Source organism: Phoca vitulina, unplaced genomic scaffold (genome assembly GCF_004348235.1).
Source record: "Phoca vitulina isolate PV1807 unplaced genomic scaffold, GSC_HSeal_1.0 scaffold4, whole genome shotgun sequence".
In the NCBI taxonomy this organism is placed as follows: domain Eukaryota; kingdom Metazoa; phylum Chordata; class Mammalia; order Carnivora; family Phocidae; genus Phoca; species Phoca vitulina.
Window position 1 is genome coordinate 10544907 of NW_022589707.1, and position 12231 is coordinate 10557137.

The window sequence follows — 12231 nt, forward strand, 5'->3', positions numbered from 1 at the left end:
TCTGAGTATCACTAATAGATTACAAAATGGGAGCATAGTCATGGGAAAAGGAGAATGAATTTTCAAAGGCATTAGACCTTAAACTCTCTCAGTATTCATAAACCATAATGAAGACCACAACAATCTGTTAATGAAGTAAGATTAGCAATCACATTTTATACTATTTCTATATATAGTTAGACATACTCTGGTGTTGTAACATTTTTAAATGTAGATTTTTGTAATCCAAGATTTTCTTTCCTATTAACGAAGAAATACAATGGATATGTGTTCATCTCGATGCTAACTTACAATTGAATTTCTTTTGTCCTGTATCTTCTTATCTTTATGTCTGAAAAAAAAAAAAATCATGTTTAGGAAATGTGGTTCAATTTATACCTTCAGAGTCCCTCCCACTTCTAGTGTCTGACCCACGTGTTGCGCCATGTGCTTTTCCTCTGCCTTTACCCTGCTCCTGAGCTATATTCCAAAAAGTTCCTGAGTCAAAGCCTGCTAGTATTTGTGCAGTGCCCCTCCTGCCAGATTTTTATCCTCTTCTAGCTGCATCCAGCTGTTTGCTTTGTGTATCCAATCATCTGCAGGCAAACTGCTCCCTTCATGGGAGTAATGAAAGGCCAGTAGACAGGATATCAGCAATCCTCATCCTCAAAAGAAAAAGCTGGCTTTGACAATAGTCCTAGAATATTCCCTGTCCAAAAGCAGAGATGCTGGGTGGTCCTTCGAATAATTATTTGTGCACAAGTTCATTCGTTTAGAGGTGATGTAACAAAGTGCTAAGAGCATCATCCCTAAAACGGGATTGCATTCCCAACTCTGCCGCTTCTTAGCTGTGTGATCTTGGGTGACTTCCTTAACCCTTCCCTGTCTCAGTTTCTTCATCTATAAAATATGGAATATAATTGTACCTATCTCAGAGTTCTTGCAAGAAGTCTTTGAGTTCATATGTGTACAATATTTAAACAATGTCTGGTGCATTGGATATGCCTGATGTCTTTCCTGTTAGTGTTACTACCATTTTTTGTTTTAGTCACTCATTTAATATTTATTGGTCTCTGCTAGTGCTGTTACACCAGGCATTGGAATACAAACCGGAGCAGAGCAAACAACTAACAGCCCTCATAACATCTATAGCGACACACACAAATCAAGTAAACTCATAAATATGTAGTAGGAAACATGATATAAATAAAATACATGAGGTATGACTCTGCCCCTAAAAATCATGGGCCTAGGCCACCTGGATGGCTCAGTTGGTTAAGTGTCTGTCTTGCCTTCAGCTCAGGTCATGATCCCAGGGTCCTGGGATCGAGCCCCACATTGGGCTCCCTGCTCAGCTGCAAGTCTGCTTCTCCCTCTCACTCTCCCTCTGTGCTCTCCCTCTCTCTCTCAAATAAATAAATAAAATCCTTAAAAAAAAAAAAAATCATGGGCCTGTCTACCAGATTTCCTAGCATCTGCAGTTCCTCTAGTTTTTTCCAAGGGACAGGAAGGAGTCTGCTTGCTCCCACAGTCTGTGAACTAGTACGGATTTGCTTGTCTGCTTCCTTTGTGCCCTGTTTCTGGGGAAAGGCCTGGTTCCCACTCTTCCACTGCTTAGTTTTGAACAGCTCTACTCAGCCATCCATATCTCATTCCTCCACCAGAGCAGAGCTGCCCCTTTGAAACTCAGCCCAGGCCCTGATTCTATTTAAATCAGCGGTCCTCCCAGACTCTGCCACTTGGCTGGCGGCTGAGTTGGATTATTAGGTGCATTGCCCCAGTTTCTGCTTCCCCAGGTTGCCCATACTCCTGCTACCTTCTACACACACTTTAGAATACCTGGATCTGGTGTCAAATGCTGCCTTTATACTTGTAACTCTGTGAGTTCTACTAAGTTTCTCAACCCTCCTTGGCCCTTGTAGTTTCATCTGTAAAATAAGAATAAAAATATCTATGCCGTAGACTTGAGTGGCTTAAATAAGATAAGACCTCTTAAGCAACTTTTAGTGTCTAACACTCGGTAAATAAATTCATTCATACAACAGATATTTACCCCTAGACACTGGGCACATTATCCAACAAGTACTTACCCCAAGCACTGAAGATACATGGGTAAAAAAAGACGTAAATTGGTTTCTTCATTTGTGAAGATTATATTCTATCAGGAGAGGCAGCTAGAAAGTAAAATAATGCAAATTGTTGTTGTTGTTGTTGTTTGGGTTTTTTGTTTTTTGTTTTAAGTAAGCCTCATGCCCAGCATGGAGCACAGTGCAGGGTCCTAACTCGTGACCCTAAGACCAACACCCAAGCTGAGATCAAGAGTCAAATGTTCAACCAACTGAGCCACCCAAGCGCCCCATATAATAATGTAAATTATAAGTACTGTATAGGAAACAAAAACATTGCTGAGATAGAAAAACAAGGGAGATTTACTATCGATAGTGGTCAAAAAGGGGGTGGGGGGAAGAGACAGACAGATAAAAGAGCATGTGCAAAGGTCCTGAGGTGAGAAAGATTAGCAAGATTGAGGGCCTATAGGACCACAGTGGCTAGAGCTTGGTAAGCCAGGGTGGAGTGGCACAAGATGAGATTGGAGAGGTGAACCTAGTAAATGGCTTGGATCTTTCCTATAATTTAATTCTTCCTCCTCCCACTACCATCTCTAGCCCCCAGTTTTGTTTTTTTAAGGAAAAGATAGGTACTGCTACACGAAAGTTTAGTTGATTCCCATCTTAGGAATTCATCATGTTACTACTGATCCAGCTCTTTATGGAATAAAGAAAAGAAAGATTGAGATGGACGGTATGATATACATCATATTCTTCTGTTTTCTTCCTCTCTTCAAATGTTGGTGCACCCTGGGGGCTCAGTCCTATTTTGTGCTTTCCCTCATGATCTTCTTCAGTCTCATGGCTTTATGTAGCATTTGTATGCCCATAACTCCGGGTTATATCTCCAGCTCTGATTTTGCAGAGCTCCAGATGCATCTCTAAAAGCCCACTTTACCTCACTACTTGAGTGTCCAAATTTAAGATGGTCAGAAGAGAGCCATACATTTTTGCCCTCCAAGCATGTTCTTTCCCCAGACTTCCCCATCCCTATCACCATCCAACCTTTCATTCAAATCAAAATTGCAGATAAAATCCTTGACTCTTCCATTTCTCCTGCCCTCCTCCATCCAATCCATGGAAGCCTGTCAGCTGGACATCCACAGCAGATCCCTTATCTATTTCTCTGTCTCAACAGCCATCCCTCTCCTAGGGTCATTCTGTAGTCACCTGGGCTATCTGAGCTACCAGAACAGTCTCCCAGATGGCCTACTGCTTTCCCACAGTCAGTTGTTTGTTATCCCAACAATCAAGTCTCCACACACCCGCCATAGTGATCTGTTGAGGACATGAATGTAAATCACATCATGTCACTCTCCTGCTTAAAACCTGCTGTGCTTCCCACTGCACTTAGTATTCAATTCAGACCCTTGACCCTAGACCGTGAGACCCTAAACCATCTGGCCCCTTAGCGTCCCTCTCCTACCTCACTTACTATTCCTCTCCTCCTGTGTCACTAAGCTCCTGCCACACTGTCTTCAAACATATCCCAGCAGTTTCGACCCAAAGGGCTTCATGTGTCTTGTTCCCTCTGCCTGGTGCCCTGCCCCCTGACCTTTGCAGGTCTCGCTTTTGCCTGTCCTCCAGCTCATGTCTCAAGTACTTCTCTCTCAGAGAAGCCTTCCCTAGCTTCTAGTTTTAAAGAAGCTCCTCATTCCCCTACTCATTCTCTGCAACAGCTCTGCCCAACAGAACTTCTGTGATGGAAATGTTGGAAATGTTCTACAATCGGTGTTGTTCAACACAGTAGCCATGAGCCAAGCCACATGTGGCTATTGAGCACTTGAAATGCAACTACTGCAGCTAAGGAACTGAAATTTTCATTTTATTTCATTTTAATTTATTTTAATATAATTAGTCCCATGTGCAGACAAGGGCTATCCTGTTGGACAGAACAGCTCTATGACATCACCATATTTTATTTTTCTCAGTGCACTCATAACTACCTGAAGTCATCATGTTCATTTCTTTTCTAGTTCCATGAGGGCCAGGGTTCTGGTCTACCTAAAGAAAAAAGTACTGGACACACAAAAGGTCTTGTATTGGTTATCACAAATTCAGCAGCTTAAAAAAACACACACATTTATTACATCACAGTTTCTGGGAGTCAGGAATCCTGGGCATGGTTTAGCTGGGAGCTTTGCTTCATTGTGTCTCACATGTCTGCAGTCAAGATGTTGGCAGGGCTGGGGTCTCATCCAAAAGCTGACTGGGGAGGGATCTGCTTCCAAGCTCGTGTGGTTGTTGGCAGAGTTCAGTTCTCTGAGGGCCACTAGAATGAGGGTCTGTTCCTGGCTGGCTGTTGACTGGAAGCTGCCCTCAGTTCCTGGCCATGTAGGAACAACATGGCAGCATATTCCATGCCAGCTCACTTTATCAAGGAAACAGAGAGATTTTGCTACCAAGACAGACGTTTCAATCTTCTGTAAAGTAATCATGGAAATGATAGCTCATCACCTTTGCTGCATTCTTTTGTTTGGAAGCAATTCTCTAGACCAACCTACCCTTGAAGGGAGAGGATTACTCAAGTGCCTGAAAACCAGGAGGCAGAGATCATGCCGGGCCATTTTAGGGGTCCGCCTGCCACAAGTGGTTATTAGCTGTTAGCTAAATGGACGGATGAGTGGAAAAATGAAGACTCTATTCTGGCCGAGTAGCTGTGCCACTTTGCAGCACTTTTATTCCTCACTGTGGAAGGTAAAGCCTCTTGCATTAGAAATTATCAAGAAAAAAACAGAGGCTCTTTCCCAGAAGAAATATGAAAAGTTAAAAGAGCAACGAAAAAGGAAGCTCCTTAGCAAATTGGGCAGATCTTTACTTGATAACTATTAAAAGCATGGGCCCTGGATCATACCTCTCAGATTCGAACCCCAACACAGCATTTTCCCAGTTGTATGGGTAACTTCCCTGTGCCTCAGTTTGCATCTCGGAGTGATGTCAGGATTTAATAGATGTGGCAATCTTAGAACAGTGCTTGGCAGGGAATAAACACTCAAGAAATGTTAACTATTATTGTTATTATTACTGCTACTACTACCAAATTTTGTGTTGAAAACACATTTTCTTCTTTTATTGCTCTTAATGTGGTTCTTATAAGTTAATGATTGGATCACTCACGGTTCTTAGTTGCAGGCAACCAAAACCAACTCCAGCTGACATATGCAGAAAATGGCATTATTAAAAACATAAGGAGTGGCTCCCAGAATCACTGGAAGAACTAAAGAACTGGCATGGGGCTGCAGCCAATAACACCACCCAGGATCATGAGGCAGAGCCTGTCTGGTGAGACCCCTGCCCCTGCAGTCCCCACTACTGCATTGTCACCTCTGAACCTCATATGTGATGGCCGCATCACCAACACCCCCAGTCCCAGATGCTGCAGAAGACCATCTGCCCTAAGGAACTGAGTCTCCTTCGGCTTTCACCACCGCAGAGCTGGAGTCTCATAGCCCCCACATCACTGGCTCTGGGCTTTCAGTGGGCAGCATGTGACTGATGGAGGCTAGGTCTCAGACAGAGGCCAGACAAGCAAGGATTTGGCATTTTCTTCCTCTATGATTGTAAATAGGCCTGCCTCTTTCCAAGATTCATTAGAAGGGGAATTCCCAAAACAGAAGATGAGCGTTCCAAAGCTGGACAGCCAAAATAACTTTTAAAGGCAAATGTCCACTAAAGTGTTCATTAACGATTTCTCTGTGATGAGCATGATTTTTTAATCCATGCATTAAAAATTCAGTAATTTCCTGCAGGGAAGTTCTCTCAAGGATTTACATCTCTCATTAAATTCCTTTCTAAGTTGAAATTATAGTCTTGGAGCTAAAGTGAAAGATTGGTCAAAATATTAATTATTTGACTGATTTATTTGTGCTTTATTTTTTCACCAATAGATTTCCCTTTTCCAGAAAATCATTAATTGCATATTATATTCTCCACCAAGACTTGTACCCTTTCAGCACTCAGATGCCGTGATATTACAGCCTCTTGCCCTATAAAATGTAAGATGTCTCTATTCATGACCTCCTTGGAAGAAGTTCAAATTCTTATTGCTTGTGGTATTTTAATTTTATTTTTCTAGGAGACAGTCATGAGAGTTTCTTTCATCAGAAACTTCAGAATAGATGGCTTTGAGCCCTTGTGATTCACTCCTCCACACATCAGAGAAGGAGCCTCTGACACCAAGGTCAATGCCAGATGGTCCTCCAAAAAGATTGTACCATTTTACATGCCTACCAACAGCTTAAAGTTGATACAAAAGAAAGAGACTTAGGAAATTTCTGCTTTGGCTAATATTCTACTTCCATCATCTCAAGAATCTAGAATTTTTCTCTAGTCTTTTACCTTAAGGCCACAATTTCCCCTTTTATTTTTCCCTGATTTTCCACAAATTTTCCACAATTTCCCCAGTAAGCATACATTTGGCAATTTGATCATATTGCTTTAAAAATACTTTATAACAGTGTGTGTGGGGGGGAAACAAACATTGAGATGCAATCCATGTGCAGGTTGGTAAACTTGAAGTTTAAATCTTGGCTACCTAATTCAGTTTGATTGATTTTAGATAATGGTTCTCAACCAGGGGCAGCTTGGCCCTTTAGGGGACATTGGCAATGTCTGGAGATATTTTGGTAGTCATAGGTGGGGATAGGAAGGAGTGATGCTACTGACATCTGTTGGGTAGAGGCCAGGGACCATTCTCTACAACAAAAAATTATGCCACCCGAGATGTCATTTGCCAAGGTTGAGAAACCCTAATGTGAACACAATGACTTTGATAGGCATTTTCAGTTTTCTTTCCTCAATCCATAGTTCTGTCCCTTCCTGGCATAGAGACACCTCTTCTGACTCTTAGGTCTTTAAAAAAGCAAGATTCTTCCTGAGAGGTCATTCCAGATCTCATCCTCAAGCCTGAACTGTGGAGGACGAAGCTATGCCCTGATATCCCATTCTGAAAATTCTGTGAGCAAATTTACCTTGGTAAATACTCCTTGGTTTTGAGCCTTTTCTGAAACACTTCTACTCAATTATGTGTATTTGAATCTGGAACTTTAACAAAATCAACTCCTGTTCTTATCACACTGCGCATGTCCACCCTTAGTTTTTCTAAAAATTGTAGTCCTAAAGCCCTGATGGGCATCCACTTTCTCCACCTATAGTCTATGCAGCCTTGTCATGTAAGCTCTTGCCACTTTATGTCCACATCTGCAAAATGATTTAATAAAACTAACTTCACAGGGTAGTTTGATCAAATGAAATAATATAAAAGCGTTTAATGATCTATAAGACAATAGAAAGTTTGCTTTTACTGTTAGTATTTTTTTTCTCCCCGCCTCCTTTCTCTACCCTCTTCCCCTATGGTTAATATGTGTAGGGCTCTCTGGTAAGGATATCACATAATGTACCAGTCAAGCATTTAGTTTCAGCAACAAAACCAGTAAAATTAACATGCATTTGTATTACGTTTGCCCCTACCCATAAAGACAGTGAATTAAATAGTCACGTTTTGAAGAATAGAGACAGCATCACACTGCAATTAGACCCTCCCCCAATTTAGCAGAAAAAAATTACAGATGGGTCGTGATTTTTACCATATGGTGCCTGGGAATAGAAAATAAATGAAACATCATAAAATAGCTTATTTCTTCATAAGAACGATCTTATGATTTGTGGTTGAAAACATGGCGTCAAATAAAGCAAAGAAAGAACAAACAACAAATAAACTTCTATAATCTTTGAAAAAGAAATATACTCTAAGCCATAGAAAACAAACATAAATGCACATTTTGATACATAATATTTTTGTTAGCCTTAACATTTATAAGACTTTTTATGGATGACTTGGATAGTTTGTTTTATGAAAACACAGCTTGTGGAAGTTTGAATCGTTGTCTTCTTTCTCTCTTAGTAAATCTCCCTAAACTTAGCGGGAATAATCAGCCTCTTTCCATCTACCTTGGAGAGTCCTGCCACACTGAGATCATTATTCAGAGAAACTGCAAGATCTAAGCATTTGAATCTTTCCCAAAGAACTTTAGTTCACTTGCTTCTATCTTCCAGCATTGGATGGGAAAACAAACCACACAAGGAAAGCTATAAAGAAATAAGTGACAAAAAGGACAGTCATAGTCCATTGGCTGTGAGCATTGCAAGATATTAATGAGTTCCCTATTGAAGCACAGAGCTTTTTGAGGGTCAGGCCATGGAGACACACTCATCTCTCTTCCTCATACTGCTCCCCTGGGTTACTGCCCAGAGTCAGCAGCATGAAATACTACTTCAGAGACTGTGGAATGAGTGAGTCTATTCACAACAAAGTGAATTGTAGGTGTTAGTTACCCAGTGACTAGTATCTATTTGTCTATCTTCCCTAGTAACCTTTCAGTTTTATAAAATATGATTCTTTCACCCCATATGTATCCTTTAGTAAGTATATACAAAGATAAACATTTCAGAATTATGATAGTCAGGCATGTTATAAATGCAGACATTCTGATGTGTGTGTCTCGAATCAAAAATCCATTTCCCTCCAGCTACAAGCATGTTTTTGGAAGTTACTTCTGATGCATGTGATCAGACTTTGTACAGTCTCCATGACGTTATCATAATCAGCACTGGCAATTTACTGGTGCCTGCTCTTGTAGGCAGATGGTCGTTGTTATAGTCCAATGAGATTTTAACTCTTCCTTCAAGAAGTCTTGAGTCGTGTCACGACCTCAACTCAGTGTGGCAGACTTCGCAAGCTAAATCTCTGTCTCTTAATCCATCCGGTCTAGGAAAGTTCCCTAAGGGTCTGTTTCAGCAATTGCTGTCCCTTGTGCCAATATGACAATTTGCCTTTCCTATTATAGGCTCAGGATTGCAAAGTTAACACTGCAGAGACTATTCGTTTCAACCCAGGGATGTGCCAAAAATTCAGGTGCTGCCGAAGATGAGTAGTGGTGTCTGGCACAGGAGCCCATAGGTAGGGATTAATAAAATGAAAAACAGCATACTTTTGTACTGATTGTGTTTTGTCCAAACAATACAATTTTTCCATAACCAAGGCAATAACAGTAAGTTATCCTGTAAGAATTAAATATAAAAACTGACACATAATTCAGAACAAAGAAGAAATTCAGACATCTTAGAAGAGTTAAGTTCTTACAAATGAGAGTCTACAGTAAGTCCAGATCTCCCCTTATCTGAACTAAATGTCTCTCTTTGGTCAACTTAACCACCATCTTCCCAAAATGGCTCCTCTCGTCTCAGCTAAGCCAGCCAAAGTCTGAGTCTGCTGTTGCCACCATGACCCAGTCCTTGGAAGGAAGTTTCTGAGGAATCAGAGCTATATATTTCCTGGCCCCTGATGTTCTTCACCTTCCATATTGAAGCTGTTTAAGCTTAATTTACTCTCATTCTAAAAATGAGTCTAGATGCTTTGAAGGAGAAACACGTAGGCAGCTCTGTCTCGCACCACACTCAATCACTCTGGTTGTGTGCGCAGATCCCAGATCCATGGCCACACACACAACATGGCCTGTATGCTGGTCCTCTGGCCCAACTCTGGTCTTGGACCATGTCTCACTGATTCACCAGCACCTGCTGCTTGGCATCAGTGCTGATACCATGCATTTATTTTAGAAGGCTTAATCAGGTCATGATGAAGTACAGGGTTCCTTGAATCTTCATCTTGAAATTGTTGAACTGTAAGTGTCTTAACTGTGCATGACACTGAGTCTGCATGAGGCACATGACCTAAATGAGAGCTTGAGAGAAGCAAGAGACATGGGAAACTGAATTTTATGCTCAAGTAGATGTTCTATGTGATGTTAATGCCATTTTAGTACTGCATGTTCTTCAGCACTGCATTTTCACGTTTGAAAAGTTTGTCAGAAATATTCTATAGGCCATACTTTCTTCCCTCTGCCCCCCCCCCCCCAAGAAAATCCCTACAACACATTCAGCAAATCCACATTATTGTCAGGACTAGCTCTGACTTTTCACTTAACACATTCCTGCTATCTGAGCCCCACCCAATCCCTGATTCTATCAAGCTAATACCTGCTTTGGCCTTTGCAATTGCTGCTCCTTCCACTTGGAATGCTCTCCCTGCAGAAGGTTGAGTGGCTCACTCCTCATCCCAATCCCAGCTCAAATACTCTGCTCTCAAGGAGGCTTCTAGCTAACATGGCCTCCCTCCAACAATACTCACTATTATAACACCCTCCTTTAGTTTCTTCATAGCACTAAATACTACCTAAATCATCTCATTAATTTATTTGTTTATTTTCTTTCTCCCCCACTAGAATATTATCTTCATGAAAATAGGGATCTTATCTGTCTTAGTTACCACTTCCTTTTGGATTCCTAAAATAGTGTCCAGCACTGAATAAATATTTATTGAATTGATTATTTATTGTAAATTCACATTTTGTTTGAATATCTGGTAGAGTTATGGCCACTTCATTACATATCTTGTCACCTCACTTTTATAAACTTTTTACTGCAATAACTCAAACTCCTTCAATTTAATTGGACATAAGTTCTGCTCTACCTAGATACACAACTTAATAAAATAATTTCATCTTTCTGATTCTTGAATTTCTATTTGTTGATAGAAAACTTAGAAAATAATAAAAAGTATAGGGAAGAAAGCAAGAAATCAACCATACTCATACAACTCAGACTGGCATGATTAACATTCGATTCCTTTTAGTGTATTTTTGTAGAAATTTTTAGATACCAGCTGGGTGTCCTACAACTCAGCTCAATTCTGACACTATCTACCCAGGGATGGCATCAGATTCCACCGGTTAAGGGTTCAGTCCTACAAGACTGTCCCCTCAACACACACACACACAACTTCAGACTCCAATGTAAGCCCAGGTTGTCACCTGTGCTTCTGACTGGCTCTAGCCTAGAGGTTCCCACGACCCTCTCCTTTGGTCCAATTAATTTGCTAGAGTGGCTTACAGAACTCAGAGAAACATTTTATTTACTAGATTACTAGTTCATTATAAAATAATAAAGCTCCAGAACAGCCAGATGGAAGAGATGCAGGGAACAGGATGGGGAAAGGACGTAGAGCTTCCATGCCTTCTCCAGGTGCATAACCCTCCCAGCAACTCCGTATGTTCACCAACCAACCCAGAAGCTCTACAAACCCCATTCTTTTAGGTTTTTATGGAGGCTTCATTACACAAGCATGAATAAGTCATTGGCCATTGGCGATTGATTCAACCTTCAGCCCATCTTCTCTCCCCAGAGGTCAGAAGGTGGTTGGTTGTCTTGGCAACAAGCCCCATCCCTAGGTGGGGCCCAAAAGTCACCTTGTTAATGTAACAAAAGACACCTTTATAGCTCTCATCACTTAGGAAATTCCAAGGGTTTTAGGAACTCTGTGCCAGAAACACAGGACAAAAACAAAATATGCATTTCTTATAAGTCACAATATCAGAATAATGCTCTCACAGATCCAATTTTACTATCTCAAATTAAAAGGGCATATTACAGTTCACCAGTTCTGCTGAACACTGTCAGTGCTAACCTGTGGGAAAGCAATGGTGTGATGGAAGGGAAAGATCAGGGACTGCAATAAAGGGTATTTTCACATTTTACTCTGCATACAATGATATTTTCTTAAAATTTTAAAAATAAGCATGCATTCATGTATTACTTTTGTAATATTAAAATAAAAGGACATGGTCTCAGTCAAAATTGTCATGGCCCTATTTAAGATCATGATTTTGTGTGTGTATTTTGAAACAGGTCTCAAAATTCTTTTTAAAAACTATTTAGACCCTGTTTGCATGCATTGTTTTGGCTCACCACCATGTAAAGGTGAGATGATTGTCTATTCAGACATGAATCTTGGTAATTAAGGTTCTTAATTATACTAAGAGATTAACCCATTCAATAATTCAATAAATATTTTTGAGCACCTGCTATGAGCCAGCGTAGTGTTAAATATTCAGTATATAACTTACAGCAAGATAGACAAGATTCTTGTCCTCATTAGTCCTACCTTCTAATGCAAGAGGCAGACAATAAATTGATATTTTATTTAGAATAGATTAGATTATTCTGCAATGATATACAATTCCCCCCAAATCTTAGTAGCTTAAAACAAAAGGTTTCTTTCTCACTGATGCCACATGCCTATCACAGG